This window comes from Polypterus senegalus, chromosome 12 (genome assembly GCF_016835505.1).
Source record: "Polypterus senegalus isolate Bchr_013 chromosome 12, ASM1683550v1, whole genome shotgun sequence".
Lineage (NCBI taxonomy): Eukaryota > Metazoa > Chordata > Cladistia > Polypteriformes > Polypteridae > Polypterus > Polypterus senegalus.
In genome coordinates, this window is record NC_053165.1 from 98,374,348 (window position 1) to 98,389,499 (window position 15,152).

At 42.6% G+C, this 15,152-nt stretch overlaps 1 protein-coding gene across 1 annotated transcript in view; it reads right to left on the minus strand.

The window, feature by feature from the left end:
- The window catches only part of LOC120541406 (NT-3 growth factor receptor-like), a 920,493-nt gene that overhangs the window by 435,683 nt on the left and 469,658 nt on the right, over positions 1-15,152 (minus strand). The gene's annotated exons all lie outside the window — the stretch shown is intronic.

Consider the following 15,152-nt stretch of genomic DNA (forward strand, 5'->3'; position numbering starts at 1 on the left):
GTATCTGGCCTTGACGCAATTTCAGCGCACATTTTAAAAACCTGTAGTAACCAATTAGTTTCTTTTTTCAATGACTAACTTTAAAATAAGACAGTCTGTAGTTTCATTCTGCTTCAGAAAAATACAACAAATCTCCCGGTATCAAAGAACACAAAAGTGAACTATGACACTCATTCCTATTGTGATAAAATGCTTTGACAGACTGATGTTTGTACACATCCATCCATCCATTATCCAACCCACTATATCCTAAATACAGGGTCACGGGGGTCTGTTGGAGCCAATCCCAGCCAACACAGGGTGCAAGGCAGGAAACAAACACCGGGCAGGGTGCCAGCCCACCGCATGTTTGTACACATTATTCATACAATTCCAGATTGATTATTTACAGAATGATGTTTCCCTTGCACTTCATATCACCATGGTACACCTGGCGAATACTAACTGATATGCCAGAGTGATGTTTATAGACTGCTTCTCACCATGTAATACTGCCAAACCAGTAAAGCTGATCATCGAGCTCCTCAAACTGGGACTCAGTATAACCCTTGCTAGTGGGATTTTAGACTAACACAAACAAGTAAAGGTGGACTAGAAGTATTCCTTCCTCTGCACTGATCCTCAACATAATACTCCTCACAGGGTGAGTTCAGACCACTCTGTTATTTACATATGACAGCTCCAACTTCATCATTAAATTTGCAGATGACACCACCATTACAGGCGTGATCACCAACAATGATGAGGTGGTTTAAAAAGAACAGATTTGTCTTCCTACGCAGTGGTACCAACGATCTGCCCCTTAATGTCAGTGAAACCAATAAACTGGTCAAAGGCTTCTGGAAACAGAAGGCAGGCCATACTGCCATCAATATTAGAGGGTCTTATGAGATGGTCAGCATCATATGCCCTGAAGTGGATACAACACATCTCAGCTACAGTGAGAAAGGCTCACCATTCTGGTATGTGGATGGGCAGATCCTCAGCTTCAGCTTTTTAAATAAATAATTCTAATTGCCACACTTGTGTCTTTGGTTGGGAACGTGGTACAGTGGTTCCCGTGTGAGATGTGGGGCCAGACAGCCCTGCATTTAGTGCACAGGTGCAAGACTTCCCCTGACCCAAATTGGCACCAGGAGCTGCTGACTGGCACAGCTGTGCCATGCCCCCCCCCCACTCCCCCCTTAAAAGGAAAGAGTGTTAGAGAGGGAGAACAAAAGAGAAACAGAGAAGTGAGATTAAAGGAAGATGAGTGAAATAGACACGAAGACTAGAGAGACAGTCAGAGCGTGAGTGAGCAAGTGACTTGAGAGAGAGAAAGGACAGGCAGCCAGGAAGGAGAACCCCTTGAGGGGAGGGTGAGGCTAATGGAGTGATCGCTCTGGCTGAGCGACTTAGGGAGCCATAGTCATGAGTTCTCAGTGTTGAAAGGGACGACTTGCTGTGTAAGTCTGGGAAGACAGTGGGAGACGACGAGGCTCAGACTGTGAACCCCAATGTGAGCACCATGGCCTTTGGAGTCCTCATCCTAGGTTTGGAGTGGGAGCTTTGTTGTAGCCATGAAATGGCAGGGACCCGGACCTGTGAGAGGCTGGCTGTGTCGGTCAGCAGGGAGGCTCCTCTGCTGCAAGGCCCCGTACGGGATGAGCAGAGAAGATGTTGATATTCAAGGGGCGCATCAGGGATTTGCTTTTTAAAGACAGTTTTCTGCTTGTGTTTTAACGGATTTTCAAATTTTTGGACTTAACCTCCACATCATTTTCATTTTTATGTATTATTTATTAAACATTTACAGAAGTATTTCACTATTTGTTTGGACACTTTTGCTTTTGAATTGTTGCAATAAAAGCACCGATTCACTTTTGAATCTTACCCTTGCTTTGCGTGTAACCTCATTCACTGGCTCATTCTAGTCATGATGATCGAGGGTGTCGGGGTCAAGAGGCTCCCAAATGAAACAGGGGGCATGGTGCTCACCCACACCGTCACACTTTTTTTGGTGTCTGAAGAAAGCCCACATTTAACTCTCTGTTCTTAAATACTGCCATAGGGTGCTCAGTCAAGTATATTGCCACTGTTTGCACTACATTCTAGAATGTTACCTCCTATAGTCATTATCATAAAATACTTCAGAGGGCGGTGAAGATGGCATAGACTATTACTGGCACATAACTGCCTTCTGTTCAGGATATACAGTAATCCCTCCTCGATCGCGAGGGTTGCGTTCCAGAACCCCCCGTGATAGATGAAAATCCGCGAAGTAGAAACCATATGTTTGTATGGTTATTTTTATATATTTTAAGCCCTTATAAACACTCCCACACTGTTAACATTATTAGAGCTCTCTAGACATGAAATAACACCCTTTAGTCAAAAGTTTAAACTGTGCTCCATGACAAGACAGAGATGACAGTTCTTTCTCACAATTAAAAGAATGCAAACATATCTTCTCTTCAAAGAAGCGCCCTTGAGCAGAGAATGTCAGTAAGAGAGAGAGAGACAGAGAGAGAGAAAAGCAAACAATTAAAAAATCAATACGTGCTTTTGGGCTTTTACGTATGCCGAAGCACCACGATAAATAGGCATTTTTTAGAGGAGCGTCCGTATCTTCTAAGCAAACAGCCTCTGTGCAAACAGACCCTCTGCTCACACCCCCTCCATCAGGCAGAGAGAGTGAGAGAGATAGAGAAAAGCAAACAATCAAGCACCATGCGGGATGCATATCTTATAGCATTGAGGAGTTTTAGTTAATATGTAACACATGCTCTGATTGAGTAGCTTCGAAGCCATCCACCAATAGCGTCCCTTGTATAAAATCAACTGGGTAAACAAACTGAGGAATCATGTACCATAAATTAAAAGACTCATTGTCCGCAGAAATCCGTGAACCAGCGAAAAATCTGTGATATATATTTAGATATGCTTACATTTAAAATCTGAGAAAGAGTGAAGTCGCGAAAATCGAAGCGCAATATAGCGAGGGATTACTGTATGCCATTTGCTGCCTTAGAAATGCAAACAATATAATTAAAGAACTCATCAGGCACAATCACATTTCTCTGTCCTCCCATCTGGCAAACATAAAAGGGCAATTGGCACAGCAAAAGTAGATTAAGAGACAGTTTGATTAACAAGTCATACGATTACTCACAGCCAACATATAGTAACAAATGTTGTTTTGTCTATGTGATGGTGCAGGATGGCCCCACTTTGTCGGGTCACACCAAGAGCCTCTTCAGCCCACCACCACCAATAGTCATGACAGGACTGAGTTGAACAGATGAAGACAAACACACCAAGCAAGGGGATGGTGAGAAGTGCTCAAGCGCTTTTATTAAAGAAATCAAAAAATAGTGTCCAAAAAGTGCTGTGCAAAGTTCCTAAATAATCCATAAGAAACAGGTGAGATGTGGAGGTTAAAAGGATTAAATAAAGAATCCATAAAAACAAGCATTAAAACAACTGCCAGGAAACCGTCTTCTGTTAAATGCCTGGTGCATCTTCTTAAACCAACACCTCCTCTGTTTATTCTGGAAGGGACCTCGCAACACAGCAGACATCCTACTGGCAAGTGCAGCCAACCATCCACTATAAGTCCATGGCTTCACAGTAGGGCTCCCAATCTGGACTCAGACTCAGGTCCTCCCTAGACCATGGCTCCAGAGAGTCTACCCATCTGAATCTCGCTGCCTCACGGAGAGTCACTAACACTGCTGGCCCTCTGGCTCTAGGAAATCACTCAGCCAGAATGACTCACTTCACCAACTCTGAACGACGGCCATACGTTTAATTCCAGAGGCTCTCATCCAGGCTGCCTGTCTTCTCTCTCTCTGCTGAATTCCCTCATTCAATTATCTCAGCAACGGCTCCTGACTTCTCGCTCCACCTGTTTAACTAGGAAAAGATCATCTGAGCACATCTTTCCAGTTTTGATGTCACTACACTGGTTACCTGTGTCATTTAGAATTGACTTTAAAATACTGCTTTTGGTTTACAAAGCCTTAAATCATCTCACTCCATCCTATATTTCGGAAAGTCTCTCACCTTGCACTCCAAATTGTAACCTTAGATCTTCAAATGAGCGTCTGCTTAGAAATCCACGAGCTAAACTTAAAAGAAGTGGTGAGGCAGCCTTCTGCTGTTATGCACCTAAAAACTGCTAAAAACCCATTATTTTATCATGGCTTTCTCATAGCTTAATTTTAGTTTAACCCTGATATTATGTATATGCATTTAATTATCTTTTTTTTTTTCATAGCTCCACAATGTGTACTAACCCTTACTTTCTCTGCTGTCCTTTTTCTGGTTTTCTGTGGTGGCGATCTGCTGATCAGGGCACCATGCAATCCTTACATTGATGGATTGAAGGCCAGATGTCCACATGACCGTCATCGTCTAATTCTTCCATGTGAAGCCTTTAAACCATGAGGACTGATTGAGATCATTGATGTTAGGTAGAATGCCTAGTGGGGCCTGGGTGGTCTCATGGCCTCAGAGCCCCTGCAGATTTTCTGTTTTGTTCTCCAGCCCTCTGGAGTTTTTTTTTGCTTGTTTGTTTTTTTCTGTCCTCCCTGGCCATCAGACCTTACTTTATTCTTTGTTAATTAGTATTGTCTAATTTTTTATATATTTTTTCTTTCTTCATCTTGTAAATCACTTTGAGCTACATCATTTATATGAATATAAATGTTATTGTTGTTAACCTCCTTCTTTTCTTCTGACTGGCCTTTTTCCTTTCGATTCCTCCCTTTTTCTTTATTTTTTCCTTGTGCTGGCCCGTTCTTATAAGGCTCCATAGGCAAAGTGTCTGAATTGCACACCGCAGAAAGCTGATGAAGCAATTCGTACAGGTGCATCTTGCACCAGTTACTCCACCAACTCCCATCAGCTGCGTGAGCGTCCACCCAATTGAATGACAGGCCAATTAATTATTTATTAAAATCTGACACTGTCGCAGACCCGCTATACCATAGACTATATATGGCATATAAATATTGCATTCTTTATATGCAGTTGCCTGTTTTGGTATTATGTTCCTGTCACTAGTCTTAAGAAGACTTGCAACTGAGAATTTCATTGTACTATACAGTTGTGGACTCAGCCCCGGACACAGAGAGGCAGACATGTTGTAAATCACCACCACACGTTTATTCACAGTTCTATTTACAAAGTCCATAAAGTGCCACACAACCCACTTTACCCCAAAGTCCAGGCCTCTCACACTCTTGCCTCCCTCTTCAGACCGCCTCCGCTCTCTTCTCTAAGCTTAGTCCTCTCCTCACCCGACTCCAGCCTTGAATGAAGGGAGGCAGCCCCTTTTATAGTCACCTGGATATGCTCCAGGTGCTTCCCAGCAATCTTCCACTGGCACCCCCCAGTGTGGCGGAAGTGCCGGCTGCACACCCGGAAGCACTCTTGGTGTCCCCGATCCTTTTCCCCCCAGCACTTCTGGGTGTGGCGGAAGTTATGAGGTCCAGGGCTCTGTAAACATTGGGGCGCCCCTTGTCGGTGACCACGGGCCCCTACAGGGTTGAGCTTCCAAGCTCCCAACCCATGGTCCCCAAAGCAACAAGGGCGGCCATCCCATCGTGGTCTGGAGGAGGCATAAGTCCTCCTTCGGTCCTTTTGGGCGTCCCGGCTGGGTACCACCCCCAGGCACTCGCCACACAGTATATACAATAAACCTGACTTTAATTTTGACAGCAGTGGCATGAAGCAGGGAGTGACCATTTGATTAAATTACACTTTTGATTGTTGATACCTGAGGATCACCTCCCAAGCTCAGACCAGGTATAGTATGTGATAAGCTGCTGGGACAAGAAGAGGTGCCAACACTAATAATACCATGTCTTTTCTCTTCCATGGCTCAAGTATAAAATGTCTTTTCCATTCATGACAACATAAATTGAATTTGGCGTCTCAGTCTGAGGTACACAGTTCCATATGATGGTGCTTCAATACCAGGAGCTGCTTGAGAGAGCCGATAATTTTGATTAGCTGCTCTTTTTTGTTCTTTGTGTTGAACACTTTTAGTAAACCAGGTGACCTGGTTGGCACTCCAAATTTTCTTTGTATCTCCTCTTCCTCATTTATACCTCAAACTTAGTAGTTGCTTTTAGTAAATAGTTTGGGTGGATTTTTTCTACGCTATGTTAGGTTTACATGCTGTTTTATTAATACATTGACAGGTGTTTATACTTTTAATATAGTGTATCAATGTAAGCTAAATAGGAAAAAAGGCACATGGAGGCCTTTTTCATGAACCAGCATTCAGAAAGCAAGTTATTTGAACTGACAATGTTACAGTTGTAAAAGTATTGATAAATTACAAAAGGAACTTCTTATTTGTCAGTTATTTAGGGTAAAACAAAGGTCAGGCTATTTAACTTTTCATGATATAAATTGAACCCAGGTTGTATAATATTTATATTGGCAACTTATGCAATTTTTACTAACACTGCTCATCTTCAAGAGATAAGTGACTGTGATTTCTTAAAAGTCTTCATGCACATGCACTGTTCTAATCACAAGGAGTTATTTTCATGAGGACAATTACCTGATTTACTGCCATTGGGTCAAAACTGTAATTTAGATTTTAACTTGAGATAAAGCAGAATAGTTTATTCTGTCTATTCATTTGTCTTTTTTTAAATCCTTTTATTCCATTTCAGGTTGATGATAAGCTAGAGCTTATCCTTGTTAACATCAGGTGGGACACCAACACACCATTCATTGGTCACGGTCACACACGTATTCATAAAGGAAAAATGTATAGCAAGTGATTAACCAAAATAGCATATTTCTACAATATGCATGGCAGCTAGAATACTCAGAGAAAGTCCACACAGACACAAGGACATTGTGCAATTTTTACACACCCAAGACAGCATTTAAGCCCAGGTTCTTGAAGTCTTGTAGCAGTAGCATTAACCTCAATGTTATCCCAAATTAATATTTTTTTTGCATAACAGCAGTTCACAATGTAGCACAGAAGAGGCTCCAATTCCCCACAACCTTGAATTGAAAGAAATTAACCTGGAAAATCACTGGAAATTTTGAATTATTTTCCCTTTCAGCCCTACTTTAATCTTGGAAACTGTAAAAAATTATGATTTATAATAAATGTAATACATTTTCAACAAATTATTGTCTTTATTAAGACTGTATGATAAATGTTTATTGGGGAATATTATTATTATTATCATTATTATTATTATTATTATTATTATTATTAACCCAACCACAGGGAATGCACAAACCAGTGTGTTTCCTTGTGCCGGTCCCAAGCCTGGATAAATGGGTTACGTCAGGAAGGACATCTAGTGTAAAATTTTGCCAGATCAATATGCAGACAACAATACAGATTTAACAAGGCCTCCACTAGTACTGTTAGCTAACCGGGTGCTGACGGAAAATGAGCTACTGTTGGCCGAAGAAGGAGAAGAAATGCGGGGGAGACGTGTCTGGAGGCAGGAAGAGAGGAGAAAGATAAAGATGGTGGAACTGAGGGTAGGAACTTTGAATGTTGGCAGTATGACTGGTAAGGGGAGAGAGTTAGCCGATATGATGGAAAGGAGGAAGGCTGACATATTGTGCGTACAAGAGACTAAATGGAAGGGAAGCAAAGCCAGATGGATCGGAATTGGATCCAAATTGTTCTATCATGGTGTGGATGGGAGGAGAAATGAGGTGGGGGTTATTCTGAAGGAATAGTATGTCACAAGTGTTTTGGAAGTGAAAAGTGTGTCAGACAGAGTGATGATTATGAAACTGGAAATTGAAGGTGTGATGATGAATGTTGTTAGTGCATATGCCCCGCTATTTGTGTGTGCAATGGATGAGAAAGAAGATTTCTGGATTGAGTTGGATGAAGTGATGGACAGTGTACCCAAGGGACAGAAAGTGGTGATTGGAGTGGATTTCAATGGACATGTTGGTGAAGGGAACAGAGGAGACGAGGAGGTGATGGGTAGGTATGGTGTCAAGGAGAGGAATGAAGAAGGTCAGATGACAGTGGATTTTGCGAAGAGGATGTGAATACGTATTTTAAGAAGACGGAAGAACATAGGGTGACATAAATGAGTGGAAGAAGATAAACACAGGTAGATCATATCCTATGCAGAAGGGTCAATCTGAAAAAGATTGAAGACTGTAAAGTGGTGGCAGGGGAAAGTGTAGTTAAGCAGCATAGGATGGTGGTCTGTAGGATGACATTGGAGATCAAGAAGAGCAGGAGAGTGAGGGCAGAGTGAAGGTTCAAATGGTGGAAGCTGAAAAAAGAAGACTGCAAAGTTGAGTTCAGGGAGGACGTAAGACAGGCACTGGGTGGCAATGAAAAGATACCAGAATAATGGACAACTAAAGCAGAAGTAGTAAGGGTGACAGCAAAAAGGGTGCTTGGTGTGATTTCTGGACAGAGGAAGGAGGAAAAGGAAATCTGGTGGCGGAATGGGGAAGTACAGGAAAATATACAGAGAATATACAGAAGAAGAAGTGGGTAAGTCAGAGAGATGCAGAAAGTAGACAAGAGTACAAGGAGAAAAAGCGCAAGGTGAAGAGAGAGGTGGTAAAGGCTAAATAAAAGGTGTATAATGAGTTGTATGAGAGGTTGGACACTAAGGAGGGAGAAAAGGACCTGCACCGATTGGCTAGACAGAGGGACCGAGCTGGGAAATGTGCAGCAGGTTAAGGTGATAAAGGATAAAGATGGAAATGTGCTCACAAGTGAGGAGAGTGTGTTGAGCAGATGGAAAGAGTACTTTGAGAGGCTGATGAATGAAGAGAATGAGAGAGAGAGAAGTTGGATGATGTGGAGCTAGTGAATCAGGTAGTGCAATGGATTAGCAAGGAGGAAGTAAGGACAGCTATGAAGAGGATGATGAATGGAAAAGTTGTTGGTCCAGATGACATACCTATGGAAGCATGGAGGTGTTTAGGAGAGATGGCAGTAGAGTTTTAACCAGATTGTTTAATGGAATCTTGGAAAGTCAGAGGATGTCTGAAAAGTGGAGAAGAAGTGTACTGGTACCGATTTTTAAGAATAAGGGGGATGTGCAGAGCTGTAGCAAATAAAGGGGGATAAAATTGATGAGCCAAAGCATGAAGTTATGAGAAAGAGTAGTGGAAGCTAGGTTAAGAAGGGAGGTGATGATTAGTGAACAGCACTATGGTTTCATGCCAAAAAAAGAGCACCACAGATATAGTGTTTGCTCTGAGGGTGTTGATGGAGAAGTTTAGAGAAGGCCAGAAGGAGTTGTATTGTGTCTTTGTGGACATGGAGAAAGCATATGACAGGGTGCCTCAAGAAGAGTTGTGGTATTGTATGAAGAAGTCGGGAGTGGCAGAGAAGTACGTATTTGTACAGGATATGTACGAGGGAAGTGTGACAGTGGTGAGGTCTGCGGTAGGAGTGATGGATGCATTCAATGTGGAGGTGGGATTACATTGGGGTCAGCTTTGAGTCCTTTCTTATTTGCAATGGTGATGGACAGGTTGACAGATGAGATTTGACAGGAGTCCCGGTGGACTATGATGTTTGCTGATGACATTGTGATCTGTAGCGATAGTAGGGAGCAAGTCGAGGAGACCCTGGAGAGGTGGATATATGCTCTAGAGAGGAGAGGAATGAAGGTCAGTAGGAGCAAGACAAAATTCATGTGTGTAAATGAGAGGGAGGTCAGTGGATTGTGAGGATGCAGGGAGTAGAGTTGGCCAAGGTGGATGAGTTTAAATACTTGGGATCAACAGTACAGAGTAACAGGGATTGTGGAAGAGAGGTGAAAAAGAGAGTGCAGGCAGGGTGGAATGGGTGGAAAAGAGTGTCAGGAGTGATTTGTGACAGATGCGTAACAGCAAGAGTAAAAGGGAAGGGCTACAGGACGGTAGTGAGACCAGCTATGTTATATGGGTTGGAGATGGTGGCACTGACCAGAAAGCAGGAGACAGAGCTGGAGGTGGCAGTGTTAAAGATTCTAAGATTTGCATTGGGTGTGACAAGGATGGACAGGATTAGGAATGAGTACATTAGAGGGTCAGCTCAGGTTGGATGGTCTGGAGACAAAGTCAGAGAGGTGAGATTTTGTTAATTTGGACATGTGCAGAGGAGAGATGCTGAGTATATTGGGAAAAGGATGTTAAGAATAGAGCTGCCAGGCAAGAGGAAAAGACGAAGGCCTAAGAGGAGGTTTATGGATGTGGTGAGAGAGGAGATGCAGGTGATGGGTGTGACAGAGCAAAATGTAGAAGACAGGACCATATGGAACAAGATGGTCCACTGTGGCAACCCCTAACAGAAGCAGCCAAAAGAATTATTATTATTATTATTATTATTATTATTATTTGTGTAACTGCTAATGAGAAAGAAAATCACAGAACATGTACAGAATGCATTAATAGATTATCCACCCATTTTTGAAGCAGTCATTCAATTAACATTTTATTAAATATTTTTAAATATTTCTGTCATTGCCATGATTTTATTTAGACACCTTTTAATTTATGTATTAATCCTGCATGATTTTTATTATCTTATTTTGAACTTCAGATTATTATAATTTATTATGCACTTTGTCAGAAATGAACACATTTTTGTAGAAAAGGCAGTTTCTGGTAAACACCAAAGATTTGAATTACCCTGAATTAGATACCAGTTTTTCCAAAGACAATATGAGGCAACTTGCTTTCATCTTGTCAGATTTCAAAGATTGCTTTTCTGAAATCTCTCCTTTGTTTACAGTTTCTGCTGCCAATATGCTACTTAAAGCGTATCTCTCCCTGTTCTGTTTGTTATTCACACGTCCTGGGTCATTAAACAGGGGATTGCTCCTGGATCAATTTCCTTACTCGTCACTCAGAGGAAAGGCTGCAGCATTCTGACCGACTGACACATTGCAGTGCGTGTCTGTGCTGCTTAATAATACATTGTGTCGAAAGCAGAAAACAGGACTTTACATTCAGACAGCTACCCACGTCGGTGATGCTTTTTCAAAGCAGACTGGAGATTTCCTAATCAAGTCAGAAGACTGCTCTGAATGTTACCCAGTAATCTTCACTGACTGGAGCATTTTGCATCCTATGCTTTAACACAGGATGTTGCTTCAGTTCAGTAACACTGATGACATCTGTCATTATTGCTATATCTGACATCTGTCATTACTGTTATATCTGCCATGTTGTTCTCACGGGAAATCCTCTTCACCTTGAGGTGAAAGTTTAAAGGGATGTGCCAAAAAGTAAAACTGAAACGTGAAAAAAATAAAACAGAGACTAAACTCCTACTGCTATCATCTTTACTTGGTTAATTCAAAGGCTGAAGTATTACCAATGCTGCTTTTAACATCTGCTAGAAATAACTATATTGTCAGATTGATGACTGAAAAAATATTTTCTAATCTTGGTTTCAATGGGACAAAGAATGTACAGCAAACTGAGAACACTAAAGAAATCAAGAAAACATTTGGATAAATGAGTGAATCAAACTATATTGAGCAATTAGCAAGCAATTCATATTTTTCCTTCTTAATGTTGTGTATTAAAACATTTGCCAGTGCTATGTTGTTGGCTACCATATGACATTAACCTGCATCCAGCCCTGCAAGTAGGCCATTCAACTTGCAGGGACATTTTGGGGTTTGGTGGTAGACTAGTTCATTCCATCTGAACTAGTGTGGTGCTGAGGTGTAGGGCTGCAACTCGGGGCCTAATCTGGGATCCTAAGGAGGTTTGTCATGTGGTGGGTGCGCCAACATGCTGTATCAGCGCATACTCATATGGCCCAAAGTAGAGATCAAAGTGACTCTGAGGGAGCATTGATTATTGGGCATGTGTTTAAATAATGTAGATGGCGTTGGTTGTCAATGTTTCACAAGTTGATGTTGGCATGAAAGTCAAAACGAAAGACTTCATCACCTAGGAGGAAAACTCTGCACAAAAGCCACCATTCCTTGACTGTAATGTCCAATCCTTGATAAAAGAAAAGTTCATTTAAATACAAATTTCAACATAAGTTGGAATTAGGAAATATCATCAAGAACTTCATAGTGTGGGTGTAGCGGACGGCCGGGTCTAATGCCTGGCCGGGACGTCCCTTCAATGTGTATTCAGGGGGAGCAGCCCTGGATGGTGCAGTACCTCCCCCTGGACGCTAGATAGCTGCCCCCGTGGGTTGGAGCGGTGCCTCAGTCTCTCGCAGGGTTTCACGGGAGGAGTTCTCCACAGCCCTGTTGGGGTCTGGCGTGGGTCCCTGATTCCAGCTGGACTAATCTTCAGCCCCACCTGGGGGTGCAATCGGAAACAGGTGATCAAGCACCTGGACCACTTTCGGGTCGGCCATAAAAGGAGCCAGCAACCACCACTCAACGGCCAGAGTCGGGTGGAAGGAGGACAAAGCTGTGGAGGAGTGGTGGTGAAAGAGAAAGGAGTGTTTTTAACTTCAGTGTTTAGTGCTTGGGACTGTGTTGTGGCTGGGGGGATTACGGGGAAGACATGCCCTCCTGCTGAAGAAAAATAAAACTCTTTTTATTTTATAAGTGCCTCCCGTGTCGAGTCTGTGCCAGGTCTGGCGCAACATAGCGCCTTTCTTACAGGGATACTATAGTCAGGAGGTGGTTGAGAAACCCCTTATTACACCAAAAAAAAAAGGCAAATTTGTGTAAATGATAAAAGCAGCTGTACTCATATTAGCTCATTAGAACGTCTCCTCAGGCCCTTCATACTGCTTTTTCTATTATAATTGGAACATTTCTTTTGTTTGTCACATAAATCATCTCACCCTTTCTGTAAGTTGGAGTGGATGTGTCATGGTCAGTGATGAACTCATTGTCAGACCACTGTGCTTTAATTGTTGTTGGTGCCTACGCCAGGATCCACTTCACAGCATGGCTGGCCTAATGTAGGTCCAACATTATTCTTTTCCTACAAATCATTTTTTTTGCTTTCTGTTTTTTTATTTGTAATTAGCACACAGCATATTAGGCTTTTAACTGGAAGTATATTTAAAAAAAAATAATTTATTTAAATATAACTAGATGGGTTATCCTTCATCTTGTTCTCTGTCAGGACATGTGTATATTGTGACATCCCATTGAATAAACACACTCAGGAGCCGCTTGTCTGCAGGAGTCTTCAAAATGCCAACTGGCTTTTTAATGAATATGCCATTATATAAATGGTGCTCTACTGCCGCCCGTTGTCTGGGTCACGGGGACACCTCCAAAATAACAAAAATAATTCACCCTTGTCCTATCTACCTCTTAACTGTTTGCTCCCTTCACCAGTTCATGCTGTCTCCCTTTCGCTCCAGCAACAACTACCACTTCCGACCACCCTTTACTCCAAGCACCATTAATTAACCCTGATCCCTGTCACTCAGCTCTTTCTCTAGGGAGGTGCCCCAAGCCCTTACAAAATGTGTTCCAACACCAACACTGCTTCCACTCCCTACTGCCCAAGCAATGGCAAGACACGTCATAATATATTGTGCACAGCTCAAAAAAACTGTAGTAGCCCAATAATGGTTCTCTGTTATGGTTTGATGTTCCCTGACCTGCCATGATTTAAGCCCTTAGATTTACTAAGAGGGCAAGTTAAAGCTGATAACAAAAACTTTTGTGCCTGAAGACCATTATTTTCCTGATATTAGTGCTAATTAACAAGATTAAATTGTCCCCATCTGTGGGGCACAAAAATGATGGTAGGAAAAAAAACACTATGGCCCTCTCACTCATCCAGTACTTACGGAGTTTTCCACCACCATAATCCAAACAGTAATGTCCTAATGAAGATGAAATGATGAGGAGATACCAAAGTAGAAGGTGAGACAAAAGGTAAGGGAGAATGCGTGTGTGACTTGAAATGGGCAAATAAATGATGACTATGAACAACGACTTCTTCTACAAACAGCATTAGTGATGTATGACTAATTCTTTAATATTTATTTTGTGTTTCTTTATGTGTGTATCTCTTCATAGTATGCTGGACTTGTAAAAAAATACTGGTGAGAGATCCGAGATATTTTCCTCTAATCACTATCTATGTATATAATTCACTAAGGCAAGACAACCATGGAAAGCACGCCGGAAGGGGTGTGGATTCACTAAGCCGCCGACAAGTGAGACACCTATGGCGCACGCAGGAAGGAGCCACGCCCACCAACTCTAAGACCATTGGATACGACGACAACTCACAGAGCCACGCCCACCAACTCGGACGCGACGACACAGAAAAACCGGCGTCATTTATATTCGTCTGTCGTAGAGGTCACATGCAGCTCCGACCCATGTTGACTGTTAATAGAGGCATGTTTCTCGCAGAGGTGAATCGCCATATGCGGTGTGTAAAACTGTTTGCGAGGGGTATCTCATGGGATCCTTAAAACGTTCCTTTACAACTGAGGTTAAAACACAATGAAGTGAGCAGTCTTTAAAAACGAAGTTTTCGGTTACGACGCACGACGCGTGCACTATAGCAAACTGTTTTACACGCTACATACAGCAATTCGCATCCGCGACAAACATGCATCTTCTTAGATACTCCTGCACTTTGTACACACCCCCCTCCCACCGTGGTCGGGTGTCTTGGTGGATTATATATAGAAAGGCAGCCAAAACCGCACAGAGCAATGAAAAGTCTACGTGAGTCACAGGTGCATCTGGACTGTACAAAGACTCAAGTGACGAGTTGGAGGTGAGCACATGAGCAGGCAGTGTATACTGAACGAGGAACCAGCAGACTAGCATGACGGAGGGAGCGGAGTGGATGACCTTCTCCTCTCCTCCCGTTCCACCCTGAGCGCACGATTGTGTGTTGGTTCGTTCCGTGCATTGGTTAAAACCCAATGAAGGAAGCAGTCTTTAAAAACCAATAAGCCCTGTGCCTCTGTTTCATTACCGTCTCACTTGCTTCACCAATGCAGGCCCCGCAACAGGCAGCCAACCGGGTAACCAAAGTCTTTGGGTTCAGGGGGGAGTATGGTTACAAAGCTGAAACTTAAAGGAATTGACGGAAGGGCACCACCAGGTGTGGAGCCTTTCGCTTCATTTGACTCAACACAGGAAACCTCACCCGCCCGACACGGACAGGATTGACAGATTGATAGCTCTTTCTTGATTCTGTGGGTGGTGGTGCATGGCAGTTCTTAGTTGGTGGAGCGATTT